The sequence below is a fragment of the Falco peregrinus genome, chromosome 12, assembly GCF_023634155.1.
Source record: "Falco peregrinus isolate bFalPer1 chromosome 12, bFalPer1.pri, whole genome shotgun sequence".
Taxonomy (NCBI): domain Eukaryota; kingdom Metazoa; phylum Chordata; class Aves; order Falconiformes; family Falconidae; genus Falco; species Falco peregrinus.
Window position 1 is genome coordinate 10917858 of NC_073732.1, and position 24882 is coordinate 10942739.

Genomic DNA, 24882 nt, shown 5'->3' on the forward strand with positions numbered 1-24882 from the left:
GCCAGCAGCTCCTCCCAGGTTTTACAGGGCCAGACAAAACTTGCCGATTTTGACCCTTGGCCAAAATCCCAATCTCTGGGAAATACACCCTAAGCAACACTGAGCAGCTTGGAGCCAGCCCTTATTTACACATATGTTAACTTCTGGGTGCAAAAGGTTAATGTAAACGTGTTAACCAAAATTTAAGTATTTAGAGCTGAAGTGGCAACATTTGGATTTGGTGACAGGTAGCAATCTGTGGAGCACAGAACACTGCAAAGTATGACCCCAATTAGCAGCCCACATAAAGCTAGACCAAAAACTGGGGGCCTGCTAGACTCTCTCACAAACATAACCTTAATATTATGAATACATTTGCAATCCTTAGCTGTCATCATTACACTTGTTTCTAGTATGACTTCCCATAAAGAGGTTTCTGAAAACATGGATTTCAGAATCATCTTGGGAACTCTAAGGAAAAGGCTCTATTATCTGCTTTTCCAAAGGCAATCAACAAAAGCACTGCACATTAAGTGCTTTACTACCTCATGGCTAAAACTCTCCATCCTTGCCTTCTCCAGCTTTCTACAAAAAACAAATGGTGACTATAAGACAAAAGTAGCTTTAGTAGCCAAAGAATTACTATTTCTTATAGCCTTTACTATTAGTTCAGTTTCTTTAATCAACTAATAAATTATGTCTATTAACAGACCCATGAACAGCTACAGAAAACTACACTCAACTGCTTAGACCTGGTTCTTCGCCATTCCTTAACAAGAGAAGAGAAGCGTGATTAGGTAGCAGGGAGTTCTCTTTGAGAGGAGAATTTTTCTATGTATGAAATTACTGGTGTTTATGCCATGGATCCTACTCTTTGTTTTCCTACAAAAAGAAATATTTCCTTTTTCTTGCACTAAATCATGCACGCACTATGCAACATGGCCTTCTTTTCAGGGAGCTGACTGCATTTGCATAAACAATAACAGTCTAACATTTATCAAGTCATTAATTCTTCATGAAAGCATACAGCTGTATAAAAATAAGCTTTTTTATCCTTAGAAAAATTCAAGTGTTATTAAAAAAGGAAGCAGTTGCATGATTGTAGATCTTTGAGATTAAAGATCATCAGGGCTAGCAAATAAAGCAATCAAAACATAGAAAATTAATGGGAAGAGATAAATTATCACTGATTTGTTACTTTTTCCTTACTGCACAAAAGTTGTATTTACATACAGATATAATTTCAGATCAGAAATAAAAAGCTTTATCTGTTGTATTTTAAAATAAGCCAAATAGAAAAAATCCATTTATTTAAAAAACTTGAAGTGGCATTATAGAATAGTAAACCATTAGGAAATTCTCAAACATACGCTTGCCTACAGCTTTTATAACCGAGTCAGTTTGGGTAGAAAAGCTACCTCTACATCTTGTCAGTCTTCCCTTCTTTATTACACCCTTTATATTCCAGAAAGGGTACCATGCTAGAAGTGTATAGAAAAGCCTTTAAATATAATTAATACAAAGCCTTATAGCTGCACATAGATGACACAAGACACACATGACGTACAGATGAAACTTTTCCACAAACTTCATTCATAATCTTTAGATTTTTCATTTAGCAATTTTACACCCTGGAATTTTACTTTTCTGTGAAATCTTGTGAGGGAAGTTCTTAGTACAGGTTGAAAAAGGACTGAAAGCATATTATGCTTCTGCTATCAATTCCCACTTTACTGTTGAAGTTTCCTTCTTCCTGGAGTGGCTAGGAGGCACTCGTATATACATTTTTCAAACCCTAACCTATATGGTACACATTATAGTGAGACAGCTGTAGTGTCCATAATGCCTCCTGCCACCATCAAGAACCTCAACATACTGGCCTGACATTTCAAAGGAAAACAGAGAGTTTGGGGTAGAATTTGGGTACTGCCAGGAGGAGACTGAGGTTATCACTTGACAACCAGTGCATGCCTCCACATAAAGAGAGGCAAGTGGAGTTGAAGAAACACAGAGAAAAGGCAGAGATACCAGAGGGATTCAATGAAATGCACATAGAGAAGTGTAAAGTGGTCCCCTCTTTCTCACAGTTAAATAGAAGGGCTTCAGGCATGTGCTAGAGGCTTGTATCAACTCAAGTCTCATAAGGAGTAGCTGAGGGAATTGGAGTTGTTTAGTCTGGAGAAGAGACACAGGGGGGACCTTATGCCCTCTACAACTACCTGACAGGAGGCTGTAGACAGGTAACAGTAGGTCTCCCCCCAGATAAATAGTGACAGGACAAGAGGAAACAGCCTCTAGTTACACCAAGGGAGGTTTAGATTGGATATTAGGAAAAACTTCTCCACTGAGAAGGTGGTGAAGCATTGGAATGGGCTGCCCAGGGAGGTGGTGGAATCACTGTCCCTGGAGGTATTCAAAAAACTTGTAGATATGGTGCTTAGCAACACAGTTAAGTGATGGACTTGTTAGTCCTGGGTTGACAGTTGGACTTGATGATCTCAAAGGTATTTTCCAACTTAAATGATTATATGATCTTAACTCCCCACAATGGTTCCAGTTTTCCCCCTTTATCATCATGTGATATACGTAGTCCATATCCTGATCCCCTTGCTGATACTGAATAGCATCCCTGGGTACGTCAACACGAGCAATTCACAATGGAATAGATCTGGAGGTTAATACACAGCCCCACTGGTTACTACATTGTACTCCAAACATTTAACTGACTGCATAAATACTGTATCCTGGGGATAAGTGCTGCAAACTTTTACTCTGATCTAGCCAGCTTACTCTGCAAATGCTCCTTCTGAGTTTGATAGCACTGTGCACAGAGCAACACTTCAAAGTCAGGACAGCAGCACAAAATCCAATGCAATTAATACCTTGCAATCAAAGAAATCTGAAACTCAAAAAATTCCTCAGTCTCCAGACAGTATGGAAAGTTGCAAGATAAGTGCAAAACATGGTCTGTCTTCCCTTATTTTATAGAAGGCACTAAAGCCTTCTCTACCAGCAATAAGCCATCGCCATAAATCTAAATGAAGAAAGCCTGTTCACTGAGCAAAACCAAAACAAGTTGCTGTATCACAGCAGAGGAAGGATCTAAAGATCAAAGGGTAAATACCATTTCCTGCAATGTGTTTTTTCAGGATACAGCTTACTTAGCTTCTGCGTTGCTCTACAGTAGAGAGGGAAAAGCTATGAAAAGGTAGGAGCAGAGCATATTTAGGCTCTGGTAGACAAACACCCAGACACACAAAAGCAGCCATGCTTGTGTAGCAGAACCAATGTCTGTAGGCATATGAAATGGCCCCTTTTTTCTGTTGTGTCTTTTTTCCTAGTATTTCACTTGATATGTTCTTCTCCCATATTAGCTCTTTTAGGTTCATTGGAAGTCAAAAAAATGACTATGGCTATAGATTCAAACTCCTAACCACATGCCTTGCATTGCTACGACGAGCAACGCTTACTTGATGAATCCTGATGGCCTGTGGATAAAGGCCACTTCACTATTCATAGCACAGCATGTAGCTCTCTCCTTAAATCTAAGAAACATATTATACAACCTTATATGATGATGTACAGAGAGAAAAAACATCATAAAACCAGCTACAAACACAGAAGTAATAGCAATTTTGTAAGAGCTTTTTGAAAGCCTTCAAATTCCAGCTCTCTGTTATCAAAGTAAAAGCCTTTCTCCTCACTGCATTATATCCTTTACCTGTATTGATTATTCCTTTGTATTGCAATACCCCTAGGCTTTCCCCAAGAGCTTCTTACAGAGCATTAGGGACTGCAAGAACTATGGATTCCAGTGAAAATGCCATGAAAAGGAGATCAACAGAAGCAATCTGGAGTCTCTCTCACACACACTGGACCTCTCATCAATGCCTCCCACACAGTTACTCTCAGGGACAAAGATGTTTCTCTATTGCAAAGGGAAAAGATGGGGTAGGAGTAGATGTGCTGCCGCTGTGGGAGGGTTAAACACCATGCTTAACAGTGCCAGTTTTCAGAACAAACACACAGCCAGGTGCTACAACAGTTTGAGACTAGGCAGCAAGACCCTTCATACACACTGCCTATACTACCAGTCTCATGGGAGAGCCCCTGACCAAGCACTCACAGAGTCAGGACGGTATGGGAAGTGCTGATGGGCTAGGACCTAGAAGGCAACATTAATTTCTGGAGGCATTCACTCTTAGAACTACACAAGCTGCTCTGCTTGCTAGATGAGCCCAGTCCTGCACTCCGAAAGAGATTATTTCAGATCAGAGGGAAAAAAGGAGATAGAACACATTAATCATTGAAACACTAGTATTACTAGCCCACTCAGGTAGGCGAGGTCTACAGGGCTAAAAAAATAAAGAGCCCTGCAAAACCTAACCATAGCCTCTCTCAGAAGAAACAAAAATTAAGACACTCTCACAGTCCTTTTTTTTTTTTTTTTTCCTTTTCCAAGAGGTAGGAACTGAATTTACATCTGCCCTGGCCTCCTAACACTGAACAGTCAGCAAGGGCCACAGCTAGTGCTGGGCTGAGACACACACACCTGTGCTAGTCACAACTCAGAAATTATCATATAGCCACAGTTCCCACCTGGCAGACTGAAATATTCCTGTAAGCATAGGGGAAAACAGCTATCGCCATGTGCTAACTGTGGGTGACGTCTAACTTTTTCAAATGGTGACTACCACAGCCAGCCCAAAGCAAAGATGGCTTGTTTGGTTTTACCCCAAAGCAAGGGCCTGAGGTTTTTCTGTATGTATTTGTTTTTCCGCTGACAGCTAGGGACTGCATTCCTTTTGTTGTGGAAGCCAAGGGCTGGTTTATTTTACATTCCCCTGAATGCAGGTTTTCCCAGCTCAAGAGACAGACTAGTCAGTTATTTACTTCTGTGAAGAGAAACAGCTTCAGGTGTGCCCCAGAGTGAAATACCCCCTGGTTTAGGACAATATTTGAGGACAGTATTTATCTTCATTTGTCTTTGCCAGAGTAGCTAGCAGTGGTAGACACACCTTTTTTTCTGGTCTTCACCTTATCAACTGTCCAAACACTGAAGTTTGTGAGTGGCCTACCTAGCTGCTACCCAAAGAGTCCTTGCAAACAGTCAGCGCAGCTACACCTCTGCTGTCCCTCTTCTGCGATCACACTCAACATCCACAAAATGAATTATTTCCAGCACTCCTACTTTTAGCAGTACACAACCTAATGAGTCATTTCTTTCTGTCAATGTAACAAAAGCCCTTGCCTCTAGAAGTAAAAACGCACCATTGATAATATTGAGAAAATCTATGGAGATGGACTGACTTCACAATTATCAGCCTTCCTCTATATTCACACCACTAGTATCTCGTATCAGAACATGCTGCCTCCTCCTCCTCTCCCCTACGCAATAAATACTAACAACCACTTTGCTGCTAAGCCAGAGGTGTTGCTTTATACTCCTAAAAGCTCCTTCAAAACAAGTCATGCTTTATTCTGACTTAGGAGGAGCAGGATGGTTTCTAATATTGTCTGCTCTATTGCCAAACTGGAAACCATTTTTTCCTCACATTAAAGTGTATCAGTATGTTTAAATATGCTCTACCACCCAGAAATCTCTATTCCTTCTTATTTTTATATAGCAGCTTTCAGTTCAGTGGTTTTCATTAAAAGATTTTAAAGGCTAAAAAAAAAAGTCTAAAAAACTGAGGGAAAAGACAGTCAGATTGCAGCTACATTGAAATGACATCAAGTAAATGCATATTAGTAAAAGGCAATGACATTGTACATTGACATTAAGCTGTCTTTTTAAGATATCACAAGTACAATCAGTTTTGTCACCGTTTCCCTATTTGAATCCAAGGTTTCTCCCTGGTTTTATTTTTAGTATCTTTTCTAAGCATTAAGCAATTCAGCCAACCACTTCTAAGTATATGAGTAGTCCCACTGAAATGAAAGTTAAGAGCTTTCTGCATGTGAATTATTCTTCATTCTCAAGAAGGCATTCAAATTGTATTTAAATGTAGAGAACAATTTATACCTGCAAAAATCTAAAAGTAAACAATTTACTATCAAAGTTTATAGCAAGCACTTCAACTAGGCAATAATGTTGACACTCATTGGCTTAGCTCTTTATGGAAAAAACACACAGAAAAACTCACTCCATTTACCAATCCTTTGGGAGATTTTCATTACTGGCCTTATATAACAGCAATTGAAGATAGAAACAAAATATTATTTAACAAGGTTTTATACGACAACATAAAGAGTGACTGCTAGCTGAGTGTTGATACAGACATATTTCTGCCAAGGTCACTTCCCTGCCAAAATAAACATCCCAATAACCATACATAAATTTTATTTTTAATAAATAACCACTAAACTGTTGTATAAACAGAGTAAACTGTGGGCAATGGTCGTTTATAATGAATATCTGTTGTAGCAACATTAACAAATACCTCGCACAGACTGACTGCAAGTCAGTGCCACTGTCACTAGCTTATTGGTTGGTGGCAAACCAAATTATGTTGGAACACATCAGTGCTTTCCCTTGGTAAGACATCTACATCCTCACTACATTGGATTTCACACTGAAGTATCCCTCATGTTTGTACTTTTCAGACATTTGGCTCTGGAATGCTTACAATTTATAAAGGAATAGCCACTGACCCAGAAATTCACTGTGGCAAGACTGTTCCCTATACCCTGCCCAAAACATAAACACGCTTATATAGAGACTGCATGGTCTAAAGTTGAAATAGGACTCTGGGATTAAAAGAAGCCAGCTACCAACTCCTCGTGTGACCTTGGGCAAGTCTTTCAACACCCTTATCCTTCAGTTCCCTAACTGTGTAACTAAGGGAGTGATCGAGGGGGCTTTGTGAAGGTTATTGATTGATCACTGTTTGCAAAGCCTGCCAAGATCCACTGGGAAAAGCATTAAGCTGAATGTGTTTAAAGAATCGATGTATGTTATTACATTATCATTGAAATAATGGTAAATACATTGTAAAAAAAAAAAAATTATAGGATAAGAGAAAAATAGTTGCAGATCAACCTGCAAATGAGGAATTGTATTTGGTACATTATGTCTGATCTTGTAGTAGTAATTAAAGAAAGCACAAGAACCAGCTTTGTAAGAAGGGGTCTGATGGCAAAGGCACCCAGCACCACCCAGAATTAGGCATTCTCATTCTTCTCAAGGACTTATTTGGAAGCCACCCATTTAAGTCTTCACAGTGATGACCATTCATGCAATTTTCTTCAGGTAAATCATCCAATTCCTTCAAAAAGCTGCCTTGTAATTTTCTTGTTACAAAATCAGTTTTATTTTTACGCTTTCCTCAACCACATGTATGTTTAGGTAAATTCTGATTTCCCATCTATGCAAATGCAAGGGGCACTTTTCTGAAGTACTGACACATTTATGACTAATTTCTCTAAAATGTCATTCACCCAAGATTGATTATTTGCTGCACAGTGAGCAGAGGAAAGAGAAAGAAAGGAGCTGTCAAGCATTCTTGCTTTTCTCTTCAGGAATGAGGAAAAATAGGCTTATCTTTGGAAAGACAGACTTCTATTAAAGGATTAAATGAGCACTGAACAAATAGCATGTGGAATTCCAGATATACCGATACTAATGGAAGAAATAGCTAAGATGACAGAAAAAACATCTTGTTTCCAAAGACTTCAAATGCATTTGTACTAGGTGGGTCTTTTCCTGGTGAGACTTCATTAATTTCCTGGGACTTGCAGATGCATATGGCCCATTTGCATGATACACTTAGACCATTGTCCCTCCCCCCAGAAAAGCATCAGGTCATGCTTTCTTAATTTATTCGGTTTCTCAAGCTTCCTCTTACATCTTAAAATAGTAATGACATTCCTACCTCCCTATGATCAGTGAAATTCTCCACTGCAAATTGTCAGTATAGTCTGTCAGCATTTTGTTATTGGTATTATTATATAACCAAGATTTGCAACAAGCTACATAAAATACAAAGGTGTCTTTTCTCAAATATTTCTCTCTCAAAAACAAATAAGAAAGCCACCTTGACTCCCCATGACCCCAACATTTGCAGTAACTGCTTTGATAGAATAACAGGATTCTTTTCATTTTTACTGTTACAAACCTTGTAAAATAATGGCCAAGGATCAGGTTCTGGTACCTTTATTGACAGCAAATAGCATTGAAATGTGAGACTCTTCCAACTGACTTTGACAACTTGCAGAGTAAGGCTATTAAATTAACCAAGTCACATCTGTGAATTCTAAACAAAGACCCCAACATATGGTTTGACACCTTTGCCACTGCTGTTAGAAAACGTATGTATTTAGTTATTAAGTTTAGACATTCACATAGATTTATAGCCTATTCTAACAATAATATTGAAAAGTTGTATCTCCAATTAGTCAAAGAAACTATATGGCATATGTTTCTATAGACCCAGATATTAGCCAAGATGTGGGCATTTGCAGCATAATTGCCCCACTAAACCTATAACATCACCCTTAAATGGAGCTGACAGTTCTTCCCATCTGTGGTAAGAACTCAGCCTGCTTAACAGTAAAATCTGTAGTAAAAAAACCTCACCCTCTCCACCTGTCTCCTACAGTAACAGCCAAGATGTGCTCCACTTACAGTTTTGTGAAATGAAGTAATGTCCGTTGGGGACTGAACAGAAAGTATTACACCTCTTTTGCACAGGACTATGCAGTTGATATGTGGCCTAACATGTTTTAAACTAGAGCTATATAAACAAAGCAGAGCAGCCAACTCCCAATATTTGACCTTGATTTTATATAATGTATCCAAAGGTAGATTCACTAAAATTTTACAAGGACTTTGCATTCATTTTGCCTTTTTTTTTTTGTGGGTCACTGTAGCAGCACACTCAATGGCTATTATACTTAGCTAAGTTTAGAATATTGTGTCAACTTCTGAAGCACATCGGCTCTTTCCAACTTTAAATAAACCACTGAAAGGCTTCAGGAAGCTTGTCAATATTAGAACACACACAGCTAACTTGCAACAACTGGGGTTTTTCATTGTGTTTGATGCAGACTGTGGGCTTTGGGGAAGGCCACGAAGTTGGAGATTATTTTTTTTTATGTATATTATTTTTAAGAGCTGGGGATCCTTTCTCATAGGCAATATTTGAAAAGTTTTCTAACAATTACCAGAAAAATGGCAGGTAAGATGGAGGAAAAAAGCTAGTGACCAAACCCCAGTGTTATGTGACAAATGCACATTAACAGCAAAGCCTGGGCAATTGCTAGGATCTCTCAGCTGCCCAGGCAGCATCCCTCCTCCTTGGAGCTAAAGCCACATTGCACTTTCCAACTCTTGCCCACAGCCCAGCCTGTATGAATTCCATAGCAAACATTCATCTATCTGCAGCCTCTAAATCCTTCAGACTCAGGCTTAGGGGTAAACTGGTATGTGTGTTGCCCTAGCCCCCTGCAAAGGGGGAAAGGCCAGCCCTTCAGTACAACACTCGTCTTTAGTGTAAGGTGACAGAGAAGATAGATACTACTACCTGGTAACACAACAGAAAAGATCCAGCAGTTTTGAAAGAATCTCTCTTCCACACCAGCTTTCACAGACATGCTCCTGCATGGCCTGGGTTGCAGCACGTCTGCCTGCCCCTCACAGCTGCTTGCAAATTCCCGAGTTAGAACACAGGTGGAGTTCAAGGCACTACACCATGATTACTTCAAATGCTACAACCTGTGTGGGTTTTAAACACTGCCACTGGTCCCAGAGACAACTGTTAAAAGTATCATTGACTGAGGTAAGGCTCTTTAAGAAACAAAGAACTGCATTCAGTTCTTCTCTTTAGAGTGTTATTTTTCACGCTGCATATTGTTCAATTAAAACAACTTCAAAGTCTCGATGCATAGTAAACATCAGAGGGAAAGGAGAAGATACAAGAGCTTAACTCCAAGCTGCTGGGAGCTGATTTCACACCAAAGCAGACAAAACACAGCAAGTTTTAAAGCTCTTTAAAAGGACAGCATTTATTGCAGGTTGTGATTTGGCCCAGTTGGCTGACATTTTAACTCCCCATCCAAGCCCGAAACTTGGCAGACAACACAAGTTTCTTTTTCTCCTCAGTGAGGTATCTGATTTTCTTTCTGAGTATTCAAACAATTGGGCCTGAACTCACTTCTGCTATAGAGATATTAATTGGCTTGACAAGACAAATTACAAGAAAAACAAACAAAAATATGTTCTAAAATTAAAGTACAATATGAGGTCAGTGCTAAAGCAGGATCACCATTAACAATCTCCTCACAAGAAAGCTATTTCCCAGAGGCAAGGTCAGCAGCCTTACCTGTGCGCAGACAGCAAGGGCTCCTCAGGGCTCCAGGGGGCTTAAATAGAGCTGCAGACCAGTGCTGCTTGCGAGGACAACGCTCAAGGAGGGGGCTGGGGTCGGCTTAAATAGGGCCCTGGGAGGCAGGGCAGGTGTGGGGAGCTCCCAGGTGAGGCTGATTGGGGCAATTAAGGCCCTGGGGTTCTGCCTGGAGCAACCTGCAGGAGCAGGTGTGGTGGCCTCAGCTCTCCGGTCTGGCAGCTGTCCTCGCAGAGTTTCCAGTGGCTCCCAGTTTTAAAATGTTTTTCCTCTTTTCTCAAAGAGCCCAGCCACGACACCTGATCTTGTAGGCATTGTTTAAGCCTGACAACTAACACGTGAGTTTGATATCGGACACAGAATCAGTTAAAAGAAGCAGGGAGGTAGAAAACACCTCTTTGGTTATGTAGTGCATCCTACACCAATGCAGAGCTGTTCCCGAAACTTTCCTGCCCTTTGAAACCATTCAAGCTGTGAGACTTCCACCAGCTCCCTTGGGAGGTAATTTCATACCATATGAAGTGATGTTTCCTGATAGTCAGCCTAAATTTTCTTTTGCTCAATTCCGTGCCTTTATTCTTCATAATACACCCCTCAGCCATCCTAAAAATCCTCTCTTTTCTTAACGTTTGGACCCTTGCAGTATGCTAGATAGTTCACATAATCTCTTTAGTCATTGTTTCCTCATTCAGATATTTCATTTGGAAAATAAACTTGGCAGAGACCAGAAGACAGCTCTATTACCATCAAACCTCCTGTGAATGCAACTGGAAAAAGAAAAGCTCCTCAGTTAAGTACTTCAATGTGCAAATAACACACTTTGGAGTTAACTGCAGTCCCCAGAGTGGTGATTCGCAGAAGTTCTGTACGTGGAAATCTTCACTCTGGGATGCAGAAGGAGCTTGAAATGGCTTAAGAATTGAGGAGGAAGATAGCGTGTTCTCATCACTAAAGCACGAGTTGGATTACCTGAAGCTCCTCCTGGCTCTGCCATCAAACTACTGTGTGGTCTCCTGTGCCTTCTATCTATCTCTCTATCTATCAAATGGCTTTATGGGAATTTGGTTTCTTTTTTTTTTCCTCTTAGTCTTTCGAGTCTCAGAAATAAACCCTGGGGCAAGCAAAATATTGAGGGGAGGAGAGTGCCACTGAAAAAAGACAACAGAATTTGCACTCGCAAAAGTCCCACCTGTAAATCCAGCCACAGAGGAGACACAAGCAACGTACAACCTGTGCTAGTAATTCATATATGGATGTCTCTAGCTAGCTGGCTGGTAGTGTTCAACACAGCTGAGTATCTGAATTCATGAATGAAAACACGCACCTGTTAATAAATAATTTCCAGGTGCATCATTTGCTGCCACCGTCTGCTTGTCAGGCAGAGACTGCTGAACTTCACTTTACCACCCTACACTTTCAAATTCAGAAGACCAAAGATAGCTACCTAGTCCATGTTCAGCCTTCAGTCTTCATGTGTTTGAAGAGGTTACAGAAGCGATGTTAAACATGCACTACCATGGAAAATTCTCACCCAGCAGCAGATAAGACCACAAGGCCTAAGCAGTTGATATTTGAGTCAGGAATTAGCACTCAACATGAGTGATGCTTCCAAAAATGGAATCTCAGAAGAGAAAAACATTAGAAAAGTGCAAAATATTCCCAGTTCAGTTAGAGATGTTAACAAGTGTAAACGTAAACATGAAATTTCAGAAGCTCTGAAATTTAAAAATACATTCAGATGGTCACAGTTCTGTTTCTCTATGATTACAAAACACAGACAAAGTAAAAATGTGATTCAGCAGGGCATAACTTAGTTTCTTCAGTTTCTGGAACCAGAAACCAGACTAGCCTTTAGGTCTGATGCAACATTAGTATTTTAACTGGGGGAAATAAATTTTGGTTTTTGTAATCCTGCTGTGATGATTATGTACACTAAACTATAAATAACAAAGATGCAGACCCCATAACTGGAAATATTGAGGACTGAGGTCTGACCTCTCCTACCCTGAGAGCCTGAAAAAAAATTTCCCTCTTAAAACCAATTTATTTTTGCAAGAAACAATAATGAGAGAGTTCTAATCAAGCAGAAGCATTACAATATACACAGCAGACAATTCCCACCAGGGATAAATGTTCTTCAAAAGGTAGAAAGGATTTTTTTCCTAATTTTTTCCATCAGGATTCAGCCTCCCTCTTCAGAAAACATAGAAAAATGGCTTTTTCTCAGCTTCACACTCACTAAAGCAGAGGTTCAGCCAATAAAGGCGGAGAGTCAGTCTCATAGTAAAAACACAGCAAGATGGAACTGTAGATAGTTCGGAGTAGAAGGGGAAAAAAGACTGGGCCAAGCATAGCTAGTTTAAAGACAGACTCTGACCTCTAACCATAATGGATTTTGAATACTAATAAGGATGAAGCTAAGCAACTCACACAGCTGGAGAAAAAAGCATCCTGTGAGCATGCTTATGCTCTCTCTACATACATGTACTCATACACACACATACAAACATATCTGGAGAAAGCATTAATGTGAACAGGATCTGTTAGTGTGGCAAGACACTGGCCCAGGCTGCCCAGAGCAGCTGTGGGTGCCCCATCCCTGGCAGTGCCCAAGGCCAGGCTGGACGGGGCTGGGAGCAACCTGGTCTGGTGGGAGGTGTCCCTGCCCATGGCAGGGGGGCTGGGAATGGATGATCTTGAAGGTCCTTTCCAACCCAATCCATTCTATGATCATTACTATTCTAAGCTGTCTTTAGCAAAATTTTCACAGTGTTAAAAAAAAACAGCCACAAAACTAGAGGCCTGTCAGACAAACATATATAAAACCAGAATCAATCCAGTAAAACACTGAATTTTGATGTGTTTAAGTGCTTTGCTGAATTAAGGTGGAAGAAAGCATATGAGAAGCTTTCAGCTTTATTCTGCTACTTTTAAATGTTGCACTTACAACTGACTGGCAACATTTGAAAAATGAGATCCCTATTCACACATAATATTATAAGTGGCCTGGGAAAACACAAATAAAACTAATTAGGTGCCATAGCTAATTTATTTAGTCACTTCTTGCAAGTGAAATGAAAGAACACATCTAGTGCATGAACTTGTACATGAAAAGTCATCTCTCTGTAGTAAAACTTTTTTTTAACCTCCTGAGCTGGACCCAGCTGCTTTTCATACATCTATAACAAACTTTATGCCAAATGAACTGCTTATATATTTTTCTAAACAAGCCCCACTTTTTCCAATCAGTCCAGACAGATGGCAAGTAAAGAAAACACTTTAGTGTCAATCTGGTGGAGACCGTCACTGAAGTGCTTTTGCCAAGAAAAAACAGACTAAACATTAATGAGGCCAAATAGAGAAGCTTGTTTTACAGGCTGGAGGTACTAGATTTCTCTGGACTTACAGAAATTCAATAGCAGCTTTAAAGTGCTTGCAAAGAAAAGTTTCTCCAATTTTCTGCAGCATCTAGCAACCATACTCTAATTGGGGTAGCAACGTTCAGTCCTCAGCAGCAGGAATGCATATGAGATTTCTAAAATCATTGGCAAGGAAAGGTTTATTTTCTTTTTCTCTTGATGTCCACAAAAGTTTCGGCAGCCCTTGTAAGGAGTATACTTTCCATTACAAAGAATGAACTTTGTGGAATTTGCCTAGGATGTTACAGAAGTTGCTTCTATGGAAAGATCTTACTGTTCATTTTTTGAACACTCTCTGAATTAATACCACATTGGTACACATGTGTCAACTCCAGCCTAATCTCTCTAGTACCAGTTTTTGTGAATGCAGCTAAGAATGCCAAGAAAAAGGAAAGGATATTAGGGAAGATCCAAAATAAAAATTCTATTTGACAAGGTGCTAGATTTTGCCTACAAGACATTATTCAAGTTTGCATTATCTCATATGCCTTGCACCTGACATGCAATACCCTCCAAGTACAGCAGTTTCATTGCCTATACCAGATACAGTAATCACTGAAGCAAAATTAGTCTAAGTGTAGCATATAAATCTGTTATTGCCTCAGGAGGTTTCAGACAAGTTGGTTAGAACCTTGGCATCCAGGCTTCATCAATAGCAAAAGGATCATTTAAGCAAAAAGTACACAGTGTACCATACAGTTTTTAAAACAATGAGTCACATTCACTTTAAAACTTTATCACAGAAAAACTGTCATCAGTTATCTATATGCCTCAAACTTGGGGCTTTTTGTAGAAAACAGAATTTCTTAAGACACTCAAACACTGTTTTTATTGGTAAGTCTGAGATTCTCTTTCCTATGAAAGGCAAAGGCTGCTCAACAGTTTGTAGTTCTGCTTTAAATGCATCTAAACTGTCGTGAGAAAAGAGGAAATGCAAAGGGTCCATGCACCATTCACATTAATATTGCTTTCTTCAGTAAGCAGAGGAGCAGCTATTGTGTCAGGATAGATATGTAGAGTATTTTGAACTATCAAGGCAGAATTGCATTGAGCAGTTTCCAATGATCAGAAAGATCCAAAGAGAAACTGGGCTCACTATATTACGTTTCTCACAGCCTTCACCTTTTCTTCTTCAGCTTTTCTTTTGCAATGCTCTTTCCTCATCTTGTCTTTTTTAATACAATAACTTGCAAATATTTTTGAATGATACCTAGCCATTTGAGGATTAATTACCACGTTCGATTTCCTCTTCTGTACATCTTAAGCAATGGTCCAGATATTCAAGGAGGCCAGCATGTTGGACAGGAAACATCTGGACATCCAAACTGCTGTGTGATGAGCACTGCTGAGATTGTGGCAATGTTTGGTGGAAAAGTAGCTCTTTAGAAAAGTCTTACCCTAATAATACTGAAAATTATTTTAAAGTCTAAACTACTACGAACAGACTGAATTATTTGCTCTGGCTAGCTCATTATAAACTGGTGTTGGTTTGCCGTATTTCCCCACAAGATTATTTAGTTTCTCAGTGTATTCACCAGACACTGCAATTTTATGTCAAAGCAGATAAAAATCTAAAGGATCTAAAGATAAAGATAAGATCTATAGATATAGATAAATAATCAGGGATCAGTTTAAAAGATATATCCAGAAGACAAAGCTTCAAAAGATGTTGTTAACTAGATTGCTCTGTGGTAAGGACATTCAGTAAACAGATTATCTCTAATAAGCTTATCCTGTATTAAACCACTAATGAGTCGATGCTGTGATAAGACAGTTCTCAAAGGCAATGAATTATAGACATACAATTATAGGAAGGGAGTGGAGCAAGCTTTCCCTTCCTCTACAGTACTACTCAGTGGCTCCCTGCACACACTACTAACTGCTGATGGACAAAGATGTGTAGGATGGTGCACCAGATAAGTCATTCTGGTAAAAGCTGATCAAACACTAGAAGATTAGGACAAGACTAAAACTCACTGCTCTCAAAGCCACCTGTATGTTTTTTAGTACTTTCACAGAAGCACGGGAAGAGCAAGCCCAGTAAACCCAAACTTTGCCCAAGAGCAGAAGTGTTTTCCTGCAGGTATTTCATTGTGGAACAGTGACATAACAGTTTCACCAAGAAACTCTCACATGTCAATAACTATAATGATAACTGCAACAACTGCAAAATTCATCCAAGAACTGAAGTATGATTTTCCTTTCACTAAAATGTTAAAATCAAAAGAATGAAATGATCAGGAGGGAACAAAAATGACATGAACAGAACCTGCCAAAAGGACCAATTCAGTCAAATCTACTGTATTTACAACCATTTCTCTGAACTGAGAGATGCATTAAGACTTGAGTAAACCATGAGCCAGCTTCTAATTTTCATAATGGAAGAGGTCACACTATTTCTGGGGCTACTAAGCATTCAGTTTGCAAAGAAGTCCCTAGACACAGTGCGTTTGAATTCTGAAGACAGAAAGCATCATCCAATTTGTTAAAAATGTTTCTACGACTGCAATAACAAAGTCAGCATTGATACAACATCATTTGCTGCAAGCTATAAGGAAATCTTTCCATCATTTCAGCACATGCCAATGCATACTTGATTTATGAAAAGGTCAGGAAACAAAGAAATTCTCAAACCAGTGAAAACCATGTGAAAGAATCAGAAGGATATCTAGCTAATAAAAAGAAATAAATTACAAATGCTGAAAGAGCAGTACACAGGCACAACAAAGAAAGGAGGCTGGTGAACAGGAAGATTTGGGAAAGTTCAGGCAATTACGCATTAAGAAGTAAATTCTTGAGCCATGTTACAAATCAGCATGTCCTACCAAATCTAAGTAGGAATGTGCCAATTAGCAGAGCAAAGAGAATATCTGGCTGTAATGGTGTATCTTGGAAGGCTAAACCACAAGGTTCAAGCTGTGGACTCAGACGATGATACCAGGGCTCCGGCCAATTTTCAGGGTACCTTTTCAGAGTCTGATTAGGCACAGAGCTCTAATGATGGTTGAGAGACTGGCTGTCATGCAGAGTGGTGAAAAACAGCTCAGTGTTTCCATAAGTTTTCACTATGTATTTTTCCACCCTCCAGAAAAAGCATGTTTGCTAAACACCAACCATGTAACCTTGTTGTCGTGGATAATGCATTAATTATACAGTTCTACAATTAGCAGCTTCAAGTTAAAAATAAATAAAAAAGTTCACAGGTTTGCAGGCTGTCACAAGAAAAATCCACAAAGTGTTTCTTTCTGTTTATTTAATCTGCTTGTGAAGTTGCTGTGGAAAGAGAAAAATAATGCTGCATAGAAAAAAAAATCCTCCTGAGAATCCAGTCATTGATTAAAAAAATGTTAATTAAGAATGCATGCCTTCAGAAAGATATCTAATTTGGCATACAGGGAAAAAAGCATCTAAGAGAGAATTAAAGGCAAGTCCCATGATAAAGATGCTTTGGTTTGGATAAAACAGCTAAAAGCCTCAGACTTTAAACACTGTAAAAAAAAAAAAAAATACCCTACATATACCAGAGGGAGTATTAGCATTGCAGGGGAAAAAACTTTTTACAGTGTGACAGCTTATAATTGCAGAGACAGTGGAAATAAAATGTTTAATAAATAACTGTTCTTCCAATGTTTTTGCCTTTCTGAGTTCTCTGCTTTTTGGCTAAGTGCTTACTTAAACTGCAGTATAACAAATCTTTATTCTGCAAGCTTCACTGTCTGGCAAGTTGAAGAATGAAATCTTGATCTATAAATTAACAAACTCAAACTCTACATATCTAAAAGTGCCACACATACCCTCAGGCATGCAAAACCCATAGCTGGTACGTCAGATCTAATTGTTTCTATCCTACTCTTCACCTTGAGCATGCTCAGGACAACATGAACCCCCTTCCCCATAATGGGACTATACCAATAAAGCCTATCAAGATCCATGAGTTGACTGTTTACCCAAAGTGTAAGGAAAGGGTGAACATGCTGACACATACAGGAAATAAATTCAGGCTTGTGAGTGCATATTAAGGATCCATATAGGCAGATTAGTACAACAAGCTGAGAGCATTAGAACAGAATTCCACTGCTCTCCCAAATCTTACATTAACACAGTACTATAACAAGAAGATTAATAGCCTCCTGCATGCATTGGTTACCACATACCACATCATGTTGACAATCCATACACATTGCACAAGCGAAAAAGGAAATGGCTGATGTAGAAAACATTCCAAGGGTTTCATATTTGTGGAATTTCTCTTTCGCATTAGGCAATTCCTTTATTTCAGTAATTCACAAAGAGGTTACACATGCATCCTGAAAGGGCAGACTCAGCCAAAACAAAACGCTCAAGTGATCATTTTTATTTAACATCACAAATGAAAAAACATTTCCAACCATGCGAGCATATGCTCAGTATCAAGTAGAAATATGCCCCAGATTTTTTTGCTTCCTGAAAAGTGGGCAACATAGCCATGGAGAGGGGGTGACCCAGGAAACTATGCAGTGTATTGATACCACATATTTCCTCCACGTGGGTTTCTGTGGAAGTCCTATCAGCAACCCTGTCTTGTTTCTCCCAGTGATTCATCACCGTGCTGGCCCAGGAGGCCAGAATGATGTAAGCGAAACTGGGACTTTCAAGGAAGCGTAAGGAGCACTGGCACAAAGCTCTCATCAAATTTCATATATTGGCTAACTCTTTTAGACACTTCCAAAATGCCCAACATAAACTTCACATTTTAAGCACTGGTAAACTTTGCCTGCTGATCACTATCTACCACCAAAATAATAACTGCTGCGTATGCTAATACTACTTTTGAGGGCATCAGTGGCCTCTGGGGAAGCAACCAAACAGATGCTAATATTGTTTATAAAGCCTAGGAGCAGCCAAACCAAGCCCTTTGAATCCAAATAACCCTAAACTTTGAACTGAGAAAAAGACTAAAAATCTGATTTTATTCCCAGATCTAGATCCTTCCTTTAGTGAGCTGAGCCCAAACCAGATCCAATTGTCTTTCCTTGTACCAACAGCAGACCCTGCTGTAGAAATGGGGCCCTGCTGAGAGAAAAGTGAGGTTTCAGAACTTGGGCAAGTCCCTGCCTTTGGGGATTTGATTTCTCAAACTCATACAGTGACTTAGAAGGTCTGTAGATAGGTATAAAAATTTCTCGTAATGGTGTTTAAGGAAGTGAGAAGAAAACCATTAAGATAAAGGGCACCTTTAACTGAGGTGCATAGAAATAAAGCATCTTCAGTCCAAGAGAATATAGCTGGAATCCTTCAGTACCACCACAATGCTAATTATTTTCCAAGCATCCAAACTAAGAATACTTGACTCATTTTTTTCAAATTACCATTGCCTCTTCTTTCTCACTGAGACCTATGAAACAGAGGCCTAAGTTTCCAGATTCTGTTACTAATGAGTTGTGGGCATAAAACAAAATCACTTTGAACATATGACAACACTAGGGAAGAACAGGGATCACATTTATAAAATGACAAAATATGTCAAACTTTCAAAAAAAATGTTCAGACATGAAAAACATCAGTAAGGAATTTAAGAAGTTTAGAGTATGAAATCCAGACTTTTTCATTTTTCCCTCAGTTAAAGTCTGCAGATCTCTAAAGAATATTTTAAAATGCTATTTGCACTATAATTTCTTTTAATGCTCCTCATCACATGTCCTACCTCATCTATATTGTTATATCAGCAGAGACACAACTGTAGGTTACAATATTCCCTGAACACCTTGGTACTGGATACTTTCAAGTAAGCAATTATTTCTTCATGGTTTGAATACATACAAAGAAAATAATCTTAAAACTCCTTGTTAACTCTGCATTAGTCCTTTTCCTTTAATTCATTCAGACATCTAAGAATAGCATATGGGATAAACAAATTCAAATGTATGCAAATGCACATATACATATTTACAGAAATACAGCTGAGGTTGAGTAGATGTGATCCGGCAGAATGGATAGGAAAAAAAATATAGCTGCCAGCTTCTCCTAGAGTAAAAGTTCCCAGTGGCAAAGGAAAGACATGAACTAGTGCCATCTTCTCCAAATTGTGAGCATCATTTCTGCTGATATGACCCTGGAAACTGTCCACTGATATCAATATCAAGCTGGCTTCTTAATGCCTCACTTTTCTGACCCATCTCATCTTATCTAATAGAGTTCATTGCTGAAAAGAGGGAGGGCAGCCATGTAGGTGCTGGAGCCCAGGAAGGGCAGCAGCAGCCTCTGGGTGCCACTGGTCCTACTCCATAGCCCAAAGTACTACGTGGTACCAAAGTACCAGTGTGGTTGCACTGAGGCTGCTGACCAGCTTTGAAATGTGGTTTTTCTTAAGAGTCAAAGTCTCCCACAATTCTACAAACAAAGAAGACTACAAGGATTTGTCTGGGATTTTATGCTATTTAAGGAATTGTTTTCTTTTATAAGAAAAATTAAATATTAATCTTTTTAAAGTTGTGTGGGTTTTCATTGTATTATTGCTCATTATGTTCATTCTTTCAGTTGCCTCCCCATAGCCAAGGGGTCAAGGGACTACACCAGCTAAGAACACAGTATGAATCACAAAGGCTGGATCTTGGCTTGAATGATGTCTGCTTGCATAGGAAAGATCCAGTTCAGAAATTTATCTGATACTTAGTGGAAAACACCGCTACTCTCAGTCCTCTCTGAAAATCCCACAGGCATCTGCCACAGGCTTACTTGCTGGCACCCCTCACACCACCAGAAGTTTTGTTTTGTTTTGCATCTTTCTTTACTGATGCCTTTTAGATGGACTATCTAGGGGACCCCTTGTTTACCACTCTTATTATGCTTCTAAAGTCATTCTGAAATCAATCATTCTGAAGTCAAAATGATTCAGATGTGGTCTTTTTTATTTTATTTCTAAATTGGTTACCAAAACAGCAAATGAAAACCATTACCTCTAACTTCTATTTCTCTGTGGAGTATGCCATACAAAACATCTCATCTCAGATCCAAATGAGACAAAATATTCTCATGGAATTGTTCTGTGAGTGTTGAGACTGATGTACCAATAAGCAAAATAAAGGAAATGCCAAACCAATTGCTGCTTAGTGCTTTTTAAATGAAAAACCATGATTAAAAGGAGGAAAATGTTTGCATTTCCTGTTCTCACCATTGCCCTGCTTACCTTCTCCCAAACCTCAGCAAATTTTTCAGAACCAGAAACAGCAGTGATGTTAATTCTGTGAACGTGAACACACTGAGTCAGCAAAACGTAGTGCAAAACCTCTTTCTTCTCCATGTTGTTTAGAATTAAACAGAAGGGAAAAAGGCATGTGTCCTTTCCAAAGGTGCTTGCTTATCCAATGTCATACTAGCAACACATCTTCTGTTAGCAATAAACAAAACTCTTAATATTAAACAAAGCTATTAAAGAGCAAAAGAAGTAACTATTTACATAATACTTAGCCAAGCTAAGAGGTAGAAGCATGAGGCAAAGAAGTCATTCTCCCTTTCCCAGCAACAGATCCTCCTCTTTCTGCCCTTCGCTAGCCAAGCCCCCAGGTCTCTGCTGCTGGGTGTCTTGTCACACACAGCAAGAGAGTAGGGCATGTGGGCCTTTCAGATGAAAGAAGGCCGCTGCATGGGATTTGTCAAAAGTCACGCGCACATGCAGGGCACTGAAGGACTGCCCCAAAGCAGCCTGTCCACAGCGCCAGAACTGGCAAACAGTGCTCAGCTTTGCCTAGTGCATTTGAACAACACAACCACTCTTTACAGCCTTGGCACACCATGGCCATCACCGCCAGCTAGTCAAAACTCTTCAGATTCAGACTCTGTGACCAATAAGCCAATGTTGCTTCTTGAAGGGGCAGCAGCAGCAGACACATTGCATTTTCTTTTCTGGGTTAACTATGGCTTTACGAGATGTCATTTTGTGTTACAAACAGCTTCATAGATGGTAGACTGCCTGGGCACATGGCAAACTCTGCAATCCATTCTTGCCTTTGGAAAGAGCAGTCATCAGTCAGCATACACAAAAAAGGAACGGGTATTTGAGAAAAAGGACACCACAAGATTGTCTGTTGAAACTGAAAAAGCTGTAAATTCATTCCTTAAACTGCTTTTTCCAAAGAACCTAACAGCTTTGCTCTGCCCTCAACACACCTTCTAACAGGCAAACGCAGTGGCAAAGAGAAGCTGCTTTAAATCATACAGCTCCAGAGATTTGCTGGCCCATATGAAACAACACCAAGTGATTTTCAAACCTATGAAAAAAAAATTAGGGCAGGAGTGCCCTTCCCCCGCAAGTCCCACCACAAACTCCTGCAAGTGGGAAACTAAATAAAGCATTAAGGAAATGAAATGAAATGGAAAAGCTGAAATAAAATGCTCAAGTTGAAATGAAAAATTGAAAACAAACTTCTAAATTCAAAAAGTGCAATAGACCACAGATTGTTTTCAAAATCCTCCAAAAATGTTTTACCAAAAGTTTTGCCAAAAGTACTTGGTGCCAACAGATCTGTATTTTGGGGCAAAACTCAGGATGATCAAAAGCAGGTTCCTGGAATACGCTGATGATAACTTCCTTCTCCAAGTGCCATCCAGAGGGACCTTGACAAGGCTTGAAAGGTGGGCTTGTGCAAACCTCATGAAGTTCAACAAGACCAAGTGCAAGGTCCTGCACATGGATCGGGGCAATCCCAAGCACAGACACAGGCTGGGCAGAGAATGGATTGAGAGAAGCCTTGAGGAGAAAGATCTGGGAGTGTTGGTTGACAAGAAGCTCAACATGATCTGGTAATGTGCGCTTGCAGCCCAGAAAGTCAACCGTATCCTGCGCTGCATCACAAGAAGCGTGGCCAGCAGGTCTAGGGAGGGGATTCTCCCCCTCTGCTCTCGTGAGACCCCCTGCAGTGCTGCCTTCAGCTCTGGGGCCCCCAACGTAACAAGGACATGGGCCTGTTGGAGCGAGTCCAGAGGAGGCCACAAAGATGGTCAGAGGCTGGAGCACCTCTCCTAGGAAGACAGGCTGAGAGAGTTGGGGCTGTTCAGCCTGGAGAAGAGAAGGCTCCAGGGAGACCTTATGGCAGCCTCCCAGTGCCTAAAGGGGCCCGCAGGAAAGCTGGGGAGGGACTTCTGACAAGGGCATGGAGTGACGGGACAAGGGAGAGTGCCTTTAAACTGAAAGAGGGTAGATTGAGATTAATATTAGGAGGAAATTCTTTCCTGTGAGGGTGGTGAGGCGCTGGCACAGGCTGCCCAGAGCAGCTGTGGGTGCCCCATCCCTGGAGTGCCCAAGGCCAGGCTGGACAGGGCTGGGAGCAACCTGGTCTGGTGGGAGGTGTCCCTGCCCATGTCAGGGGGGCTGGGAATGGATGAACTTTAAGGTCTCTTCCAACCCAAACCATTCTATGATTCCAACCAGTTTATACTCTGAAAGAACAAAGGCATTTTTAAAAGTATTATGCTCAATAAGAACTTTTTACAAGCTCCAAAGCACTACAGAGTCATCATCAAGGTTGCATCAGAAATGTAGTTTAGGATCACATGGAAGATTAATACTTATTGTGAATACTATTTTGATGAAAACATCTTCCCATACTCAATAATTCTTATTATAGTCCCATAGCACATGTCCCAGCAATTTTTGGGGCACATTAGAGCACTAGCATTTACTGCTATTACAACAACAGTTTACAGCTCTCTGTTTAGATTGGAAAGACAATTTTGTTGATGCTGCAGGATCTTCATTTTAAGACTACAGGTTTCTGGGTACTGGCATATACTTAATCATGTGTTAAATCAGACAGTTGCATGTTCCCATCTGTGCCACAGAAGCCTCTAATCTTTGTTGGGTAGGTAACAGTTTTTTCTGATGAATATTTTTAGAACATAGCAGCTGAGCTACCATTTATTACCATTTCCCAAGAGGGATCTGACCTTAGGCCCTCATAAAGTTCTGTAGCAGGTAATATTTCCACAGATCCTGCTTCAGTCATTAACAGTGTTACAGAACTGACTTTTCTAAGAGAAATGTACCTTCCATGTTTCTAAAGTCATAGGAATGCTATTGGAAAATACATCTGTTAATTTGATGTTTTTCATTTTCTATCACTGTATATTATACTACTAGATGTTCTCATTTAGTTCAAAGCACAAGAGCATGCCATAATTTCCAAGGAATAAAAAAGCAGGTATTAAAGTCAAGTATACTACTGTTGGAGTGAGAGGAGTGAGAATCAGGGATACACCAACCTTGATTTCTGGTGTGGTTTTATTCACTACGCTATCAATGACATTGATGACAGGGAAGAGAAGTACTGAGGTGTTACCACATACACAGCGATCCCAGTCTAGAATTCCTGTGAGACACAAGTTACTTAGGAAAATCTCTGTCCCTCAGTTTCCTCAGCTGTAAAACTGGCATAGTAAGTATTTAATTTCTTAACTACCTCCTGAGGGTGTTCAGTAACATTTAAAAAAATTAAATGCCATGAGGTTTAGCAAAGAGAAAGTACCTAATGCCTCTCTCCATGACGGACAGCCCTACTCAGTTCTGACCCTCACACTTCTGGCCCCTCACTCATTCTTTCAATCCCTGCAGATTACATTTTAGAACAATTTATATTTCAACTGGAAATTATAAGCCTTTTATTACTGTCACGCAGTGATAATAATGTCTTGTACTGGGGTTCTACAGTTTGTATGGTATTTTCTGAAATAATATGTAAACTGCCTATCTCAGGCTCTTCTTAGGCCAGAACTTGTAGTTCTCGTGCAGAACTCCCACTGGAAGATTTTGCATTTCCTATGTATGTCAGCTGGCTAACACTAACTCCTGTGTTGGGAGTTAACAGTGCACTGACTGCTGGGCCTATGCTCTTCTTCACTGAGCAATCTAAGGGTCTTCTGGTTATGACAGTGGGTTCCATTCTGTGATTTCCAGTAATTCCCAATTCCATCTGGGCCACAATTACATTGTGAACTGTCGCTTTTCTGGTTTTTTTGGCATCTACAGTTATAGCCTTAGTAATAGCAAGTTGATGCAGATAATCAAGCCAGTGAAAACAGCAATAAAAATATGACTCAAACATTAGCCCTCGCTTCTTTTTTTTTTTTTCTGAAGAAAAAAAAAAAGCTTCAGCCAGAGATGGGCACTT